The 19,138-nt window shown below is 47.0% G+C and overlaps 1 long non-coding RNA gene across 1 annotated transcript in view; it reads right to left on the bottom strand.

Annotated features, from left to right (window-relative positions):
* LOC309350064 overlaps nucleotides 1-19,138 on the bottom strand; it is a 961,019-nt gene that overhangs the window by 670,535 nt on the left and 271,346 nt on the right. Inside the window, exon 2 of the long non-coding RNA XR_014160285.1 lies at nucleotides 3,489-3,760. This is a non-coding gene — a long non-coding RNA (uncharacterized lncRNA). The remainder of the gene's footprint in view (nucleotides 1-3,488; nucleotides 3,761-19,138) is intronic.

Genomic DNA, 19,138 nt, shown 5'->3' with positions numbered 1-19,138 from the left:
TGTCCAGGAGAGGTTGTAGATCTCTGATGATGCGTTGTACTGTTTTAACTTGGGAGCTGTATGTGATGACTAGAGGTGTTCTGTTATTTTCTTTTTTGGGTCTGTCTTGCAGCAAGTTCTCTCTGGGTATCAGTCTGGCTCTGTTGATCTGTTGTCTAACTTCATCTGCTGGGTATTTTAGTTCTAAAAAGGTTTGCTGTAGATCTCTTAGGTGGGAGTCTCTGTCTGTAGAATTGGAGCAGATGCGGCTGTAACGTAGTGCCTGGCTATATACAATGGACTGTTTGGTATGTTTGGGATGGTAGCTAGAGGCATGTAGATATGTTTGTCGGTCAGTTGGTTTACGGTATAAGGTGGTGTCTATGCGCCCATCCTGTATTTTTATAGTAGTGTCCAAAAAATGTATTTCTTGCATAGATTGATTCATTGTTAGGTTGATGGTGGGGTGAAAATCATTGAATTTCTGGTGGAAGGTGTCCAGGGTCTGTTGACCATGTGTCCAGATGATAAAAATATCATCAATGTATCGCAGGTACAAGAGAGGTTTGAGTGGGTAGGAGTTTAGGAAACGTTGTTCTAAATCCGCCATGAAGATGTTGGCATACTGTGGGGCCATGCGGGTGCCCATTGCTGTGCCGCTGATCTGAAGGAACAGGTCATCACCGAATTTGAAGTTGTTGTGGGTAAGGACAAATTGGCAGAGTTTGGTAGCGAAGTCCGCTGTGGTTTTATCTGAAATGGTATTCCTTATAGCTTGTAAACCATCGTTGTGTGGGATGTTGGTATACAGAGATTCCACATCCATAGAATGTTCTACTTCTCCCTCCTCTGCTGCAGCTGCCTCATGAGTTGCACCCAGCCCCACCAACTGCTGGCTCCTTCCCTTGGATCATCCTCCTCCCTCCCTCCCACACCTCTGCCCCCCATTCCTTGGGCTGCTTCTATTCCCTGACAGTAGGAAGCTCTCTAGCAAGAAAGGACCCCATTGGGTCTGGAAACCAAGCCTTGTGAGGAACGGTTGAGGGATCTGAGGATGTTTAGCCTGGAAAAGAGGAGACTGAGGGGAGATATGAGAGACATCTTGAAATATCTGAAGGGCTGTCACATGCACGATTGAGCCAACTTGTTTTCTTCCGCTCTGAAGGCAGGAACAAACCAATGGATTCAAGTCACAAGAAAGGAGATTCCCACTAAACAGGCGGAAGAATTTTCTGCTGGCAACTGCTGTTAGACAGGGGACCGGGTGACCTCGGAAGATGCTGGACTCTGCTTCCTTGGAGGTTTTTAAGCAGGTGTTGGATTCTTCACTTGTGATTTCTGCCTTGCAGGGGGTTGGATAGATGACCCTTGGAATCCCTTCCATGACTTCGTGATGTGATGGCCCCCAGCTCAGATGGCTTTCAAAGAGGCTCAGACAAATTCATGGAGAAGAGAGTTGTGGGTGGCTATCAGCCACAGTGACTCTGCTCTACCTCAACAGTTGGAGACAGCAATGCTTCTGGGTCCCAGTTGCTAGAAACCGCAGGACGGGAAGAGATGCTCTTGTGCTTGAATCCTGCTTGCAGGTTTCCCATTGGGGCATCTGGTTGGCCACTGTGAGAACAGGATGCTAGAGGAGGTGGGCCACTGGCCGGATCCAGCAGGATTCTTCTTATGTTCTTATGCTGACATTCCTCCTTTTCTGCCTGAGCTTTCACTGGACCGTGTTTTGGGGAAGATGCCTCAGGTGGACCTTTCAGAAGGTGACGTGCATTGCAAGACAAGAGTTGGGTCTCTCAGGGACACGGAGTTCTATTTAATCATCCAGCCCTGCTCAAGAAACAAGGGCCTGAAAGCACCTCAGTGATTCCTCTGCTTTCGTATTTTGCCTGACGTGAGAGACAGGCTCATGAAGCCCTGTGGCGCTCAAAATACTACAAGCAGATTTGATTTCACAATTTGCTCCTGCATGACATTACAAGGATCCTTTTAGGACAGCTGTTGCTTTTTATCTTTACCAAACAATTTTTGGAAGGTAAATGTCAGCCTGACCTCAGTGAAAGTTGAAGATACACAAAGGAAATCCTGTTCCATTTCTTAGACTGGGCGCATTTTCACCAGGTGAGATCTTCGCAGGGCTTGGAATATGGGTACCAGTCAGTTGCTGACGGCCCAGGAAGAGGCAAGCAAACTCCTGCATAGGCAAGCAGAGCCATCAGGGGAAATTTAGCTAAGATGAATAAATAGGTCTGCAGCATCCTTTCCCCCACAGGGCCCAGCTGAATGCCCCATTGGGAGCCCCACAGGCAGACAGCCTTGCATTCATCCCTAGAATCACAGAATCATAGAGTTGCAAGATCCCCCAAGCATCATCTAGTCCAGCCCCTGCAATGCAAAGGATGGTCTGAGGTCTTCAGACCAGGAATGGAGAAGGAATCCAACCCAAATGGATTTAGACATGAAATTGGGCAGCTGTGACCTTTTACGATCTGCCGTGCTCCATGTTTCGCAGGATTTTACTTTTGAGGGTTTGCTTGCTGTCTTTATTGATTATAGGACAGTCCTGATTTATTGAAATTACCGTAAGTGATTTTTCTTTTAAATTATTATTAGCTGATGTTTTATCATGCAATATATTTCAAAAAAAAAAACAAAAAAAAAAAGGAGTCAAGCCCTATGCAGTACTATGTTTCTGCAGCAAAATTTTACAAGGATTCAGAGCTAAGTATTCTGCACCTGGAGAGGATTAGCCTAAAGAGCAAAAAGTCAGTCTGCACCAGAAAAGTCCAGCTGACAAACGCCTAGGAATGTCTGACACGGAAAGAGGATTTGAGGTGGAAGAGCCAAGCCTCCTTGAACCAACTGAAAATGGAGATTGCCCTCTGAGTCGTAAGTAGGAGAGCCGGCTGGATCAGGGTAAGGGAGGGGAATCCAGTCCAGCGTCTCGCTCTCATAGTGGCCAACCAGATGCCCCAGCGGGAAACCAGCAAGCAGGATTGGAGGGCAAGAACACCTCTCCCCTCGGTGGCTTCCAGCAACTGGCATTCAGAAGCAGAATTGTCTCCAACTGCGGAAGTAGAGCACAGCCATTGTGGCTAGTAGCCACCAGTGGCCCTCTTCTCCACGAGTCAGAACTTAGGAAGAGTCCCCCAGGATCAGACCAGGTCCTTTTGGTGCCTACTCCAGAATTCGCTTCTCACGGGGGGGCAACCAGATGCCTGGATAAACCCAAAAGGAAAGCTGGTTGCCAGTTTATTTATGGCCCCAATTCAAGGTGTGTAAAGCCCTAAATGATGTGGGATATGAAACACAAGAGCAGTAAAATACCACATTCCTAGAGTGAACATGTTTACACATGGGGAGGAATGTTTGTCCAGCCAGCAGGTAAACTTCCTGTTTCCTTCTGGGCTGGGACAGACTTCCTCTGCATGTGACTAGAGGTGGGTGTGGCCTCACCTGTGCAGATAATGACAAAAGCACAGGGCAGGGCAGCCATCTCTCTCTTTGACTACATGCATCAAAGAAGCAACATCTGCTTAGCCAAAGATGCTCTCTTGGCCTCCAGCCCAGAGAGGACAAAGGGACTGTCTTCTTATGAGATAGTTTCCAGGTATATGTTACTTTTCTAAGCTAAGTCTGCCTTCTGGGATCCTATTGTGAACAGAATGATGTGTGAGTAAAACTTTTTTTATACTTTTATAGAAGACTGTGTCATGTCTTATCTTTTATGAGGGAATAAGGGGGAAATACCAGAAGAGTTATTATAGAGGCTTTAGCAAGCCTGAGCAAACGCATCCACTGCAAGTGTAAAAAGGTGAATGTTACTCTGCTAAATTGTGAACTTGTTTACACAAGTTGGAAGAGGATATAATCAGACAATATATCCTCTCCTGCATCCCTGAACATTCCCACAAATGACTTCTGCCCCACATATCTGTCAGGGCCACCTCCCCCAATCCCTACAGACCCTCCTGGGTGTTAAGATCACCAGCGAGCCCTCATTGTAGCTTTGTCATCCTCATACGTTTTTTGCAGTTGTAGCCCAGGAGAGGATCTTCTCTGTATAGATCTTCCTACTCACAGAGACTCAGCCAGCACCTTCCTTCCTCCATTGCAGCGGGTTGGATTTGGTGACCCTGGAGGACTCTACAATTCTATGACTATAGAGCTTCCCTTGTGTGCTGAAGATGCACCTCCTTAACTTCTGGTCCTTGACTCCCAAGATATATGTCATTTTATGCCACCCCAATTACCAAGCGGCAAGAGATTCCAGGGTCCCAGCATTTGCCCCTGTTTCTGCTTCCTTGGAATGAAGGCCAGTGGAGACCGTGTGGTGTCTTTAGGAGATATGGTTTAATTTACACATCTACACAACCTAAGCATAAGAAGGAGGGGCTCACGGCATCAACACCCCAACAGATCTTGCTTCTGCATTAGCCACAGCCTTAGATCCAGTCCAGAGCAAGCAGGTCTCTGTGTCTCCAGTTTCCAGCCTCCTCCCAGCTCTGCTCACTCAGCTCCTATTTCCCTGCCTAGCATCTAGGTGAGGGGGGTGGAGGAAGGGTTCACCCATCAGCCTGGAGGCCCCCATCACTTTGTTGAAGCTTTTGCAACTGGGCTAATTCTTTTGGGATGTTGCTGAGGACACTGAGGTGGCCAGTTAAGGGCCTTGATGTGCAAAGACACTTGTTTAGTTCAGCAAAGTTCTCTGTTAGATTCTAACCTTCCCTGGGTACAGGACTCAAGAAGTGGGAGGGACTCAGAGCATCATCCCACAAACCCACAATAATATTGTAAGACCCACACTATTCCCTTGACAGTAGAACTGTTTTCAATTTTGCATTTTTGAATGGCTTTAACCTGCCCTGGGACCTTATGGTGAAGGATGGGTGAGAAACTGAAATCCCAGAATCCCAGAACCAGCCCCCTGCAATGCAGGAATCATTTGCCCAGCGTGGGCCTCAAACCCACATACTCAGCAGCCTGAGGCCCTTTATCCTGGAGGCAGTGTGAGGAGAATCAGAACTTACAGGGTTAAACAGTTCTGTGTGACGTCTCACATTCTGAGGCGTGGTTATGTTCACATACGGGACTCTTTCTTTGTGTGTGAGTTCTCTTTCAGTTTTGGCTGAGAGATGAAAGGATGTGCGCTCTCTCGCCGGGCTAATTTACAATGTTTTTCTACGCATTAAAAGACTGTTTGAGATAAGAGAGAAGCCTGCATTCAGTCTGATTTATTATCCACACACGGCAACAGTTTCCCCGCTGCTGATCTCTGCTAGGACTATGCTAAGAGAGCTAAGGGAAGTTTTCGATCGGCACGGACGGCCAGTGGCGCAGCAGAAGTGTACTGGGCGCCATCTTTACTCACAGGCAGGACACAGCCTACATGGCTAGGAACCAGCCTTCTCTCCCGGCCATGTCTAAATCTCTCTTAATGCCATCCATGATGGGGACTGCACTTTGATGCTGAGGGTGGCAAAATCACAAACATTAAGCATGACACCTTTCCGGGGAGGAGGAATGGCTCATGTCGGGATAAAATGACATTTCAGTTTCATCTGACATTTCAGTGGCTGAGCACTGCTTTGTTTTGCCCTATGATGAAACTATCAAAAGAGCATCACTTCAGAAACATCTCCATGGGGAGGGACAAAAATTTGCAGTACCGCATTTGGACCCCTGGACAAAGATCAAATAACATTTTAAAGATCTCCTGAAAGAGGTGTGCTTTTGGAGAATTAATAATGGTGGCCTTTCCCCCCACACCAAAAAAGGAACATTAACCTAATGGCTGTGAGTCCAAGCAGTAGGTTTCAAAAGTGCCTGAGATTTGTGAAGGGCTCAGGTGTCTATTTCTCTAACTTTCACTGAAGACTTTATCTGTTGAAAAACACCCGAGTTTCACGCAGCTGAGGAGAAGGAAGCTAAAATATTATAATGCAACAATGTTCTCAAAAATTCTTGGCCATTTCCACAGGTCTGGAGAGGGCACTGATGAAACCAAGCCTGATGAAGAATGGTTGAGGCAACTGGGTATGTTTATCCTGGGGAAAAAGAAGACTCAGAGGAGATATGAGAGCCATCTTCAAATATCTGAAGGGCTGTCACAGGGAAGATGGAGCAAGCTTGTTTCCTCCTGCTCTGGAGGTTAGGACCTCAACCAATTACAAGGAAGGCAATTCTCACTAAATAGTAGGAATAACTTTCTGATGTCAACAGCTGCTTAACGGTGGGGTGATCTTCCTTAGGAGGTGCTGGACTCTCCTTCCTTGGAGGATTTTCAGTAGATGTTTGATGGCCATCGGTGATTCCTCAGCTGCGATACCTACATTGCAGGGGGCTGGACTAGATCACCCCTGGATCCTTTCCAACTCTATGGATCTATGTTGATTTCAGGCGCCTGTAGTGTTGGTCAACCACACCTTCTTTTCTCTACATATTAGCAATAAGCTTCTTTTGTTCTGAGACAATGGTGTTTATGTGCTCCTCTTGAGCAGTGCCATCCTTTTGGAGATGTGCTTTGTGACTTGAGGATGGTTCTCTCCCGCACTCCAGGAAGGAAAGGAAGGCCAGCAATCAAAGTGAGGAGGACCCAAGGCACAGTCAGGAAACTTGACGTTTAATTGACATTTCTGAGGAAGATTAATTTAGTGCTTGAGAGAGGTGAGAGATGGATCGTTCTGGCACCTGAGCACCGTTATTTATGTGCCTTCCTGATCAGGTGTGGGCAGAGGCAGCAGTGCGCCTGAAATGTCCTGATGTTGGCTCTTAATAATATCCCGAATGGGCTCTTGAGACAGTAATTCAGACACAATTTCATTTTGTCTTGAGCTTCTGCAGAACGCAGAATGACAATCATTGCAAATTTTGCTGAGCTGGGAGACACTTTAGGGATGAGAAAGCAAGAGGGAGATTTGCAAAAATTGCTGAAGCCATCACATTCCCCCTTTGAGTGATCTGAAGGCTGCAGAGGTGAAAGTCCAGCAACCAAGGAGAGGCTTCCTCTCTCTCTCTCCCTCAGTCTCTCTCCCAAAGTGTCAAAAAAAGGCAAGACTGCTGGTTGCAAATGCAGGGATTTGAGGGTGGTGTTCTGATGACAAAGCAGATCTGAGAATGACCTCAAATAACATTAAGAGGGATGTAAGCAAAGCAGCCTGAAAAATTGAAAACCATCAGCAGAAGTCCTGCAAAGCAGAGGGACTCTCTCGCAGCTCCACCGCCCTCACTGCTCTGCCCGACACAAATACAGTGGCATTCCTTTCCCGGCTATTTTTGTTCCTTTGCTTGGAGAATATTTGCAGCATAAAATTGGATCGTGCTTTTTTGTGCCCCTTCTGGTTGGTTCGTCTACCTTTGGTGCCCACCCTGCACTCAGCTCTCTTCTGGGGCTCCCTGAAGCTGCCAGCATGTGACAGTGGCCACCCCCTTGGGCTGCTCAAAACTGGTGGCTGGAGGAGTTGGAGATGGTGTTTATATAAGTGGTCCATGTTTCACAAGCATACAGTAAGGTTGGTAGTACAATAGCTTTGTAAACAAGCATTTTGGTTTCCCTGCGAATGTCCTGGTCTTCAAACAGTCTGCACTGCCCAAGCAGGAAAAGCAATTGACACTTTCCAACATAACACCATGGAATTGGATTTGTGGTGCTGCAGAGGGGATGTTTTGTGCTTGTTGGTGCAGCACTTTGGTTTTTTGGATGTTGAGCGACAGGCTGAGCTTTTCATAAGCTTCTGTGAAGATATTTAGGATGGTTTAGAGGTCATCCTCTGAGCGTGCGCACACTACGTTGTCCTCAGCATACTGAAGCTCTATGGCGGAAGTTACGGTAACCTTACTCTTTGCTTTCAGCCTGCTCAGATTGAAGAGCTTTCCATCTGTTGGATACATGATTTCTACCCATGTGGGGAGTTTCTCTTCAGTGATGAGTAGGATTATGGTGATGAAGTAAAGGAATAGAGTTGGGGCAATGACGCATCCCTGTTTAATGCTTCATCCCACTGTGAATGGTTCACTCTGAGAGACATTTTTATCTGTAATTGTTGGTGTCATCTTTTCATGGAGGAGCCGAAGGATGTTCACCAATTTATCTGGGCAGCCAATTTTCAGGAAGACAGTCCACAGGGCATTACGATTTACAGTGTCAAAGGCCTTTGTCAGGTCAATAAACGCCATAGACAAGGGTTGGTTTTGCTCTCTGCATTTTTCTTGAAGCTGTCGAGAGGTGAAAATCATGTCCACTGTCCCCCTAGAAGGCCAAAAACCATTTTGGGATTCAGGAAGGTTCACCTCAGATATTGTTAAGAGACAGCATTCTAAGGTCCTTGCAAGAATTTTGCCGGCCACAGCTAATAGAGAGATGCCTCGATAGTTTCCGCAATCCGTTCTACCACCTTTTTTTAAAATAAAAAAAAAGATTGATAATTTTGGCATCCCCAAAGTCTGCTGGGATCTCTTCTCTCTCCCAGATTTTTATGATGAGCTTGTGAATTTGTTGATATGAGGTACATGCTTCCTGTTCAGTGTGTGTCCTAATGGAAATGCTCTTGCAGACACTGAACTCTGCAAACTCTCTGGGAATGCATTACTGAATAAAATCTGCTTGCTTGGGAAATTGGTGTGAGCCACTGAACTTGAACCCTCCATGGTCCCACACTGTCCGCTGCCCTCTCAGCTGCCCTCAGGATCAATCTCTGCAAAAGCTCTTTTTGAAATTTGTAGGTGTCCTTAAACAGAGCTGTCCATTTAATACTTCCAATCTGCTCCCATAATTTTTGCTGTTGCTCTTTCTCAGAGGACATTGATTGCTTTTCCACATTTTTGCATATAAAATTCTTCCAATAGTGAGAGCATACAGAACTGATATTTGTTTTTGAACTGAGCTGCTCTCTTTAACAGAGTTTTAACAGGAACATTCAGCTGGGTCTGGCTGTGCTTTTATTGCACTCGCTTCTCCAATTAACCCCAACATTACCAATATTCTACAAAACCTGACTCCTTTTTTGCACACTCACAATGCATAGGGAAGGAGCCTCCATTTTGTTCCTGACATATCCAACTCTTGCCCTTCTCTTCCACATATATTTTCACAGTATTCCATGCCGTGAGCTTTCTTCCATTCCATCGGAAACCAGTTCTAATGCTAATGCAATTCTAGGCTGCATCAACAGAAGTCAAGAGTGGGGATGAACGGAGATGATAGTCCCACTCTATTCCACCTTGGACAGACCCCACCTGGAGCCCTGTGTCCAGTTCTGGGCACCCCAGTTTAAGGGACATATTGACAAGCTCGAAGGTGTGCAGAGGAGGGTGAGCAAGATGATCAAGGGTATAGAAACCAAGCCTTATGAGGAACGGTTGAAGGACATGGGTATGCTTAGCTTGGAGAAGAGAAGACAGAGAGATGACTTGGTTGGTAGACATCTTCAAATATCTGAAGGACTGTCATGTGGGAAATGGAGCAAGCTAGTTTTCTGCTTCTGCAGAGGGCAAGACCTGAATCAGCCAACTCCAATGACAAAGAAGGAGATTCCAGCTGAACTTTAGGAAGAACTTTCTGAGAGTAAGAGCTGTTCGACAGTGGAAAAGACTCCCTTGGGAAGTGGTGGACTCTCCTTCCTTGGAGGTTTTTAAGCAGAGACTGGATGGCCATTTCTCAGGGATTCTTGAGCTGTGCTTCCTGCAATGCAGGGGTTGGACTAGATGACCCTGGGGTTCCTTCCAGCTCTACAATTCGATGAGTCTATGAACACAGCTTGAACTGGACTATCTTCTCCCTAAATTGGCAGAGATCTGGGCTTGGGGACTCGCTGGTCCAGATCTGTGCTCACTGGAGCACCATTGCTGGAGAAATGTGCTAAAGGCAATGAACAAAGTCCACAGCTGGAGGTTGTTCCCTTTCCAGCAAATGGAACTCCCCAAGTGGGATCTCAGCTGCAGTTTGGGTTCCTCAGTCATTCTCTAATTCTCCAATTTGCTTTGGATCCAGACACTATTTGGGGGTGGGGGAGGGGAGAGATTTGGAACTGGCTTGGAACCAATTCCTATCAGTGCCAGATTGGACGGGGGGGGGGGCGTCAAATGAGGGCAGCAATTGCTGGCACACACCTAATGCGAATTCTCTCCTGCCGTCTCTGCTTTGCCCTGCCTCACCGAACTTGAAACCAAGCCAAACCTTTGTTCCTAGCCTCAGGCACATGTTGGGATTCTGACTTCTTTCAAAACACCAGAATCCATGGGTGTAGTCAGGGAGGGACAGCTGCCCCCATCAATAAAAATACACAGCTAACTGAGGTCCTGCCCCCCCCAACTAAAGGCCTGCCTCCCTTAACAAAAGGCCTGCCTCCCCCCCCCCCCCCGCCTCAAATCCTGGCTACACACATGCCAGAATCCAGTGAGATTTCTTGGGGGGGATTTGAAAAGGTGATGCTGAGTCCTCTAGGGTTAAAACTGGGGATGGGGGGGATAATTTGGGCACAGGGGTTTCCAAAATACCTGTTTTCTTAGGTGAAGAGGGGTGTGGGCTTGACAAGAGTGGCAGGTTTTTGGCAGCGTTTGGGAGCTCCTGGCTTCTTAACACCGTCAGCAGAACGTGGATCAGGAAAGATTGGCTTTTCCGCTTCTGTATATTGAAAGCGCATCTTGTCTGCTGGGAATAGTTCTCTCTGCCCTGACACATTTGGAAGAGTTTTGAACAAAATCACTCTGCATTTGAATGTATTCCAATACATATATATTTGTCATGTCTCCTAAGGAAACAGAAATGATGTGATTTTTGAGTAATATGTACTGCTTTTGTAGAGGCACGGGGGGGGGAGAAAAATGAAGCTCCACCCTCTGGCATCTGATATCTCCTCAGACATCATTGCCCTGTCTTGCACTCCTCCTCCTCCTTTCTCTTCTTCTTATCATGGAATCATAGAATAGGAGAGTTGGAAGGACTCTGGGGGTCTTCTGGTCTGACCCCCTGAAATTGAGGAGTGTGTACAGAGGAGGGTGACCAAGATGCTCAAGGGTCTGGAAACCAAGCCGTATGAGGAACAGTTGAGGGAGTTGGGTGTGCTTAGCCTGGAAAAGAGGAGAGGAGATAGGAGAGCCATCTTCAGATCTCCAGGGCTGCCACATGGAAGAGGGAGCAAGCTTGTTTTCTCCTGCTCTGGAGGGGAGGATCTGAACCCATGGCTTCAAGTTACAAGAAAGGAGATTCCGACTAAATATCAGGAGGAACTTCCAGGCAGTAAGAGCTGTTTGGTGGTGGAACAGACATCTTTGGGAGGTGGTGGACTCTCCTTCCTTGGAGGTTTTCAAGCAGAGGTTGGGTGGCCATCTGTCCTGGATGCTTGAGTTGAGATTCCTGCATTTCAGGGGGCTGGACTAGATGACTCTTAGGGACTTTCCAAACTCTACAATTTTATGATTCTGTGATCCATGACAGATGGCCATCCAACCTCTGCTTAATATCCTCTTCTTCTTGCCTTCTCCTCCTCTTCTTCCTCCCCTCCAAAGGTGTGTGTTTGTGTGTGAGAGATGTTTCAGAGAAACTCTCCATCTTCCTCTGAGAGATGCTGCTGGGGTCCCCTTGTGCTGCTGGACCTCTGTGGCCCCTTGGAGTCCCCACTCCTGCTCACATCCTGATGCTCATTCAAAGGGGAAGGAAAGGTGCAGCTCCCGGGGGCAGAAGGAACAGAAGCCTGGTGCTAAAGCCTGGACACACACACACACACCCCTTCTTGTCCATCCCTCAGTCCCAGATTACTTCCTGAATTGGCTTGGGAAAATTCACTCCTTGCTAAATGTGTCCAGTTTAGGACATCTCCATAGAAATGTGTGTAAAAATATGTTTGTGAAAGCAGATAATAATACCTATCAATGTTCACAGCAGGAATCACTGTCATAAAAATGCACATCTAGTTAGCAAATTGTTAAGAGGTTGTTTTTTTTTACTTATTCCTGCTAAAAGCAATAACCCAGAATGTCTCTGTGAATTGCATTACCCATGTTATCATGGCCTTAGCTTAGCGCTAATAAAAACCACATATAACAGCTCCTCTTTTTTCTAATCTGTTCGGATGCTCAGAACCTCCTTTGGCAGAACTTCTTTAAATATGAAATCCAGCATCCTGATCTCAGTGCCCAGACGCCTACAGGGAACTCGCAAGCAGGACCTGAGAGCAAGAGCAACGCTCCTCCGTTGTGATTCCCATCAACTGTATTGGGAGGCACTGAGAAGGTCCAACGTGACCACAGTTGGCCATCCATAGCTGTCTCCTCCTCCATGAAATGGTCCAATCCTCTTTTGAAGCCATCCAGGTGGGAGGCCAGATCCAGCAGACTCTTCTTAGGAAGCTGAAATATTGGAAGAACCAGGAACCCCCTCCCACAGGAGGCACAGATGCCAAACATCACCTGGGAAGGCTTAGGAAGAGGATTCGACAATTTCATGTTGGAAGCAGCAGTGCTTTCGAATCTCAGTGGCTGGAAACCACAGGAGGGGAGAGGGCTCTTGGTGGGAATGTGGAGGGTCACAGGAAAGGATATACAGTGGTACCTCGGGTTAAGTACTTAATTCGTTCCAGAGGTCCGTTCTTAACCTGAAACTGTTCTTAACCTGAAACATCACTTTAGGTAATGGGGCCTCCTGCTGCCGCCGCGCCGCGGCAGCACAATTTCTGTTCTCATCCTGAAGCAAAGTTCTTAACCTGAGGTACTATTTCTGGGTTAGCAAAGTCTGTAACCTGAAGTGTATGTAACCTGAAGTGTACATAACCCGAGGTACCACTGTATTGCTTATTAATACCCTTCCTAACTTGTGCTAGCAAGTTCCTTTGCTTAGCAGAGTGCATTCCCCTTTACACAGCACAGCAGATAGCTGGTTGCAGGCTCGTGTGAGTCTCTCACTATTGTACAATTCAGTCTGTCTCAGACTGAATTGTACATTCCTGGTAAGTTCCTTTGATAAAGGCTCCACAATCTTATTCAAAGTCAATAAGAGAAGTTTACTTACATTGTACTATTTTATTGTTGTTAGCCGCCCTGAGCCTGGCTTCGGCTGGGGAGGGCGGGATATAAATAAAATTTATTATTATTATTATTACTGCAGCGCACAGTGTGATCCCTGAAGGCAAACTTAGTTACAAATATGTACACGTGGATCTGTCCCATATGGGGGATAGTCCCAGTGCTTCTGCTAGCTGAGAAGCCTTCCTAGAAGCTGGTCAAATGAAGAAAGAAGTCAAAAAGAGAGAGGTGTGCTGCGTGACTCGTCCTTTTGTTACCTGGACAGGTAAGGTCACGCCCACCTTCTAGTCACATGCAAGAGGAAGGATGCTCCAGGCCAGGAGGAACAGGAAGTTTTGACTGGCTGGACCAAACGTTCCCTCGCACGTCCACTCTAGCAAAACAAGGAATCTTGTACTTGACTGCCTCTCATGGATCACACCCCACACTCTTGTGCTCAGATCCTACTTGTGGGTTTCTCCTAATGGGCATCTGGTCGGCCACTGTGAGAACAGGTTGCGGAACTAGACACTTCTTCTGTTCTTATGCACAAAAGGCAGAAGTTGTGCAAAAATCTTCTCGTGGCAAAGCTGCAAAAGATGGGGCTTGCGCAGTGAGCAAGCGAGGCCTCCTTGATCGCAGCTTGCCTTGGCAAAAAGCTCTGCCCGTCTCCTCTTGTTCCTCGGCCGTCTTCTGTTGCAGAGGCACCTGTGAAACCAATTAGGAGAAGGGGGCCTGTCAGCTGGCACAGCCAGTTCTGCAAGAGGCACTGACAGGCTTGCATCTCAGAAAGCTCTGCTGGAGAGGCTTCTCTGCAGAAGGGCAGATGGCAGCCACGCTCCCCCCTTAGCACCCCCTCCCCTGCCAGGGAGGCCCTCCCCTCCCGGGCTCTGCTACCTCCTGGGGGAAAGGTTGGCCTCTCCATCAATGCACTCCCTTCCCCCCAGACAGCTCCAGCATCTACTTGCGCCCGACAGTGTCTGTTATTAAACATCTCTCCTTGTCCTTGAATTGCCGACTTTGTCCTTGTGTGACACCGGCTCTCAAATCATCCGCTTCCCCTGAGACCAAGAAGTTGGTCTTTTCTGAAAGGGGGGGGGGGACACACATTTTTCATAGCATTTGCAGCATCTGAGCAGGAACAGGTGATGCTGGCAGGTCAGAGCCTGTCAGAGCCGCAGGTGCGGATTCCGAAAGACAGAGGGCGTAAGGGGGAAGCCCACTCCCACCTCCCTTCTGTCTCCATCCCTCAATGGTGCTGGGGGGCGGATCCGTTCCTTTCCCTTTCTGTCTGCCAATTAGCACAGGTACAGGCAGATGAAAGGAAGAACTTCTTCATGCAACGCAGGCTCGAACTATGGAACTCCCTCCCACAGGAGAAGGCTGTGGCTATCAGCCTAGGTAGCTGCAAAAGAGGTTTGGGCAAATTCATGGAAGAGGAAAAGGCTATTGATATGAACCACGAAGGCTATTGCTTTGCCCTCAGCAGTCAGAGGCAGCAATGCTTCTCAAAATGAGAGCCAGTGTGGTGTAGTGGGGAAGAGCGGTGGACTCGTGATCTGGTGAACTGGGTTCGCATCTCCACTCCTCCCCATGCAGCTGCTGGGTGACCTTGGGCCAGTCACACTTCTTTGAAGTCTCTCAGCCCCACTCACCTCACAGAGTGTTTGTTGGGGGGGAGGAAGGGAAAGGAGAATGTCAGCCGCTTTGAGACTCCTGAAGGGGAGTGAAAGGCGGGATATCAAGTCCAAACTCGTCTTCAAAATCAGTTGCAGGAACCCACCAGAGGGGAGAGGCCTCTTGGGCTCGGGTCCTGCTTCTGGCTTTCCCTTTGAGGTGTCAGTTGTTGGATTTCTGTGTCTTTGCAAAAAGCAGAGGAAGTTATGCCAGGGAAAAACCACCCCTGCCTTTTAAAAATTACCTTTGGTACTTCTCTCCTTAAGTCTCCGACTCCTGGTAGCTCTTTGCATGACCTCAAGCTTCTAGTCCCTAAAGTTGGGTTAGGGTTAGGAGGAGGGTGGCAAACCAGTGACTAAAAATTGCACCCCCACCCCCACATTTCCCACTTAGGAATTGCAAGATGATCAGGCAGACCCACCCTGCCTGTCTGGCCAGAGTGGTGCATGCTCTGGTTATCTCCCGCTTGGACTACTGCAATGCGCTCTACGTGGGGCTACCTTTGAAGGTGACCCGGAAACTACAACTAATCCAGAATGTGGCAGCTAGACTGGTGACTGGGAGTGGCTGCCGACACCACCTAACACCAATCCTGAAAGACCTGCATTGGCTCCTAGTACATTTCCGAGCACAATTCAAAGTGTTGGTGCTGACCTTAAAAGCCCTCAGCCCAGTAGACCTGAAGGAACATCTCCACTCCCATTGTTCAGCCCGGACACTGAGGTCCAGCTCCAAAGGCCTTCTGGAAGTTCCCTCCCTGTGAGAAGTGAGGTTACAGGGAACCAGGCAGAGGGCCTTCTCGGTAGTGGCACCCTCCCTGTGGAACACGCTCCCACCAGATGTCAAGGAAATAAGCAACTAACTTACTTTTAGAAGACATCTGAAGGCAGCCCTGTTGAGGGAAGTTTTTAATGATTGATGTTTTAAAGTACCGTATTTTTGTCAGCATCGGCCTTGAGCCAGTGTACCAACTGGACTCATGCACTACAGCCCCGACTGGGCTAGGCGAGCTGGGTAGCACTGCCAGAGACCTCCTTTCCCACAGGAACAGGTCACAGTGCTGTGGACTCACAGCTTGGAGCTGAGAGCACCGGATTCACTGTCTCAATAATACAGTCGTTGCGCAGCAGCGTTTTGCAGAGTCTTGCAGAGTATAAACCACTCGGAGAGCAGCTCTGTAGAGTATCTTCCTTTTATTCTGTAACTACAGCTATAATACAAAACTATATACAGAGCTAAATATTCTGAGCATAAATCAATGCTACTTTGAGTGCCTGCAGCTGCTCTTAGCAGCAACCTTATCTCTAAACACGATCTCTTGCACTCACTCTCTCTCCGACACACTGACTGACTCTCTCTCTCACAGAGACTGACTCACTCACTTGACTAATTAAGTAGAGAGCAGTACATTGCTCCTCCTCTCTGTAGAGTCAGCAGAGACCTCAGGAGATCATCAGGAGATTCTTGGGTATGGGAGGGGTGAAATCTCCTCATCCTCCACCATTTCATCCGACCATTCAGGATCTTTAACATAACTGCAATTTACACACACACTCCAAAAGTTGTTCTCTGCTTACAACCTTGGTAACATATTTGCAGGTATCTTTCTCCCCCTTATCTAAGACACTTTATCACATCATTAAACAATTACTACAACCACTCTGTGTCTATTAGGAAAGAGTTAAAACATAAATCTCAACCTGTAACTTACACAAAATACACATTGTGAATACACAAATGAATAAGCAGCTTCTAGAAAAATCTTCACACACATTTCTTCCTCTCAAATACAAATTAACATTTCTAATTAGGCAGATTTGAACAAACCACTTTAAACACATGCTTGCTCCTTCAATCCTGATCCTTCAAATGTCAGGAAGGGAAATAAATGCAGCGTTTTGTGCTATTACTCTCAGCACACTTCATGCTAGGTTTAAAAACCCCACCAGAGTTGCATGTGACCGCAGCCTTTGCAAACTCTTCAGAAAACCTTTTCGGTGGTACACCCTTGGTTGTTCTCTCAGATCTGCGCAAAACTTTTTGATCCTCTTGTTCTGGTGCTTCCTCCTCTTTGGGAGAATGGGGAGCTAAAGTATATGAAGCTGCTAAGTCTGAATCAGCATCAGACTCACCTGAGGCTTTTGGGCTCTGATAATCTGTGCCATCATCTGGAACTACATTGGCATCAGGATTATCAATCACATCAGAACTTGCCTCCCTCTTAACTTTCTTTGCCCCTTTTGCACCATCATCACAAATAGGATGGCACTGAAAAACGCCAACTCTGTCCCATTGTGGATTGTCGTCAATGCTCCTGGTCAGCCTTATGGTTTTCGTGTCTGTGATCAGGACACGATGAGACCCTTTCTCATATCCTAGGAAAACACCATGTTCTCCACGCTTACTCAGTTTGTCACCCTGCGAGGTGTGCACCCAAACCTCTGAACCAAAAATTTTAAAGTGCTTCACACATGGCTTCCTTCCGTGAAGCATCTCATATGGGGTGCAACTTACACTAGACTGGTACCTCCTGTTATACACGTAACAGAAAAACGAAAGAGCTTCGGCCCAAAAAGGATTGGGCAGCCCCGAATCATGTAACAGTGTTCTGATTCCTTGCTGCAGGGTCTGGTTTATTCTCTCACATAAACCATTCTGCCAGGGCGATCTGGGCGTGGCGGTCCTATGCTCAATGCCCTGTTCAGAAAGAAAAGCCTCAAACTCTTCTGAACAAAACTCTCCACCCCTGTCAGTAAAAAAACAATGTACATTCTCATTATGTACATTCCTGAGCCATTTACAAAACTGACGAAACTTGGTAAAGGCTTCAGACTTTTTCTGTAGCATATAGACCCATGCATATTTAGAGTAGGAGTCTATCAAAACCATGAAAAACCTTGAATTGCCTCTAGAGAGCGCTAGAGGCCCCACTGTCTGCATGAATGACTTCATATGGTTTCTTGGCCTCTCTCCCAGACTCTGTACCTTTGGGAGCTTGCTTTGCCTTACTCTCAGCACAAGAAACACATTTCATGTGGTAGGGACATTCTTTCAGCTTCATACCCTGAACCATATCAGGCATTTTTGCCACAGCCTGGAAATTCAAATGACCATAAACACGGTGGTAATAATGAATACATTGGTCATGCAACTTCTCATTCTTATCAATAGACAAATTGCAACACTCTTTCTCAGTTGCTTCTGCAGTACCTGTACCTGAAACAAAAGGCAATTGATACAGACCATTTACACATTTTGCATATAGAATGAGCTTGCCATCTCGACGAATTTCACAGCAAGATTTAGCAAACACCACCTTAAAACCCTGATGATCAAGCTGGGAAACACTCAACAAATTGTCCTGAATATCAGGCGCATACAGGACATTCTTAATTGTTGCATTCAGGCTCTTTAAGAACACAGTTCCCTTAGCCTCACTCGTGAGAACTGTCCCATCTGCTTGATGAATTTCTTTCTCTTGCTTCTCAAGCTGAACAAAGAGATGTTCAGCTTGAGAGCAGTACATGTGAAAAGGATCTAGGAGTCTTGGTTGACCACAAACTTGACATGAGCCAACAGTGTGACGCAGCAGCTAAAAAAGCCAATGCAATTCTGGGCTGCATCAATAGGAGTATAGCATCTAGATCAAGGGAAGTAATAGTGCCACTGTATTCTGCTCTGGTCAGACCTCACCTGGAGTACTGTGTCCAGTTCTGGGTACCACAGTTCAAGAAGGACACGGACAAACTGGAACGTGTCCAGAGGAGGGCAACCAAAATGGTCAAAGGCCTGGAAACGATGCCTTATGAAGAACGGCTAAGGGAGCTGGGCATGTTTAGCCTGGAGAAGAGGAGGTTAAGGGGTGATATGATAGCCATGTTCAAATATATAAAAGGATGTCACATAGAGGAGGGAGAAAGGTTGTTTTCTGCTGCTCCAGAGAAGCGGACACGGAGCAATGGTTCCAAACTACAAGAAAAAAGATTCCACCTAAACATTAGGAAGAACTTCCTGACAGTAAGAGCTGTTCGACAGTGGAATTTGCTGCCAAGGTGTGTGGTGGAGTCTCCTTCTTTGGAGGTCTTTAAGCAGAGGCTTCACAACCATATGTCAGGAGTGCTCTGATGGTGTTTCCTGCTTGGCAGGGGGTTGGACTCGATGGCCCTTGTGGTCTCTTCCAACTCTATGATTCTATGATTCTATGATTCTAGATCCTTATCTTTGGCTACGTGGTTGGAACAGCCAGAGTCGATCACAAAGAAACTCTGCCCACGTTGATTGGAGCAGCGAGAGATCAAGGCCTTGGAATTAGCAGGTGCTTGGGGATTTCGTCCTCCTCCCCCTCTGCTTCTGAAGTTTCCCTTCTTCTTTGAAAATTTCTTGCAGCACTGGAAACTCAAATGGCCTTGTGCTCCACATGAAAAGCACCGCCTCAACTTTAGTGCTTTAACAGCAGCAGTTTCACTTTCACTTTCCCCTGCTGAAA

This window comes from Podarcis erhardii, assembly GCF_964252035.2.
Source record: "Podarcis erhardii genome assembly, chromosome: 1".
In the NCBI taxonomy this organism is placed as follows: domain Eukaryota; kingdom Metazoa; phylum Chordata; class Lepidosauria; order Squamata; family Lacertidae; genus Podarcis; species Podarcis erhardii.
Note: the sequence above shows the minus strand (reverse complement) of the source record. Positions and strands in the feature narration are given on the sequence as shown.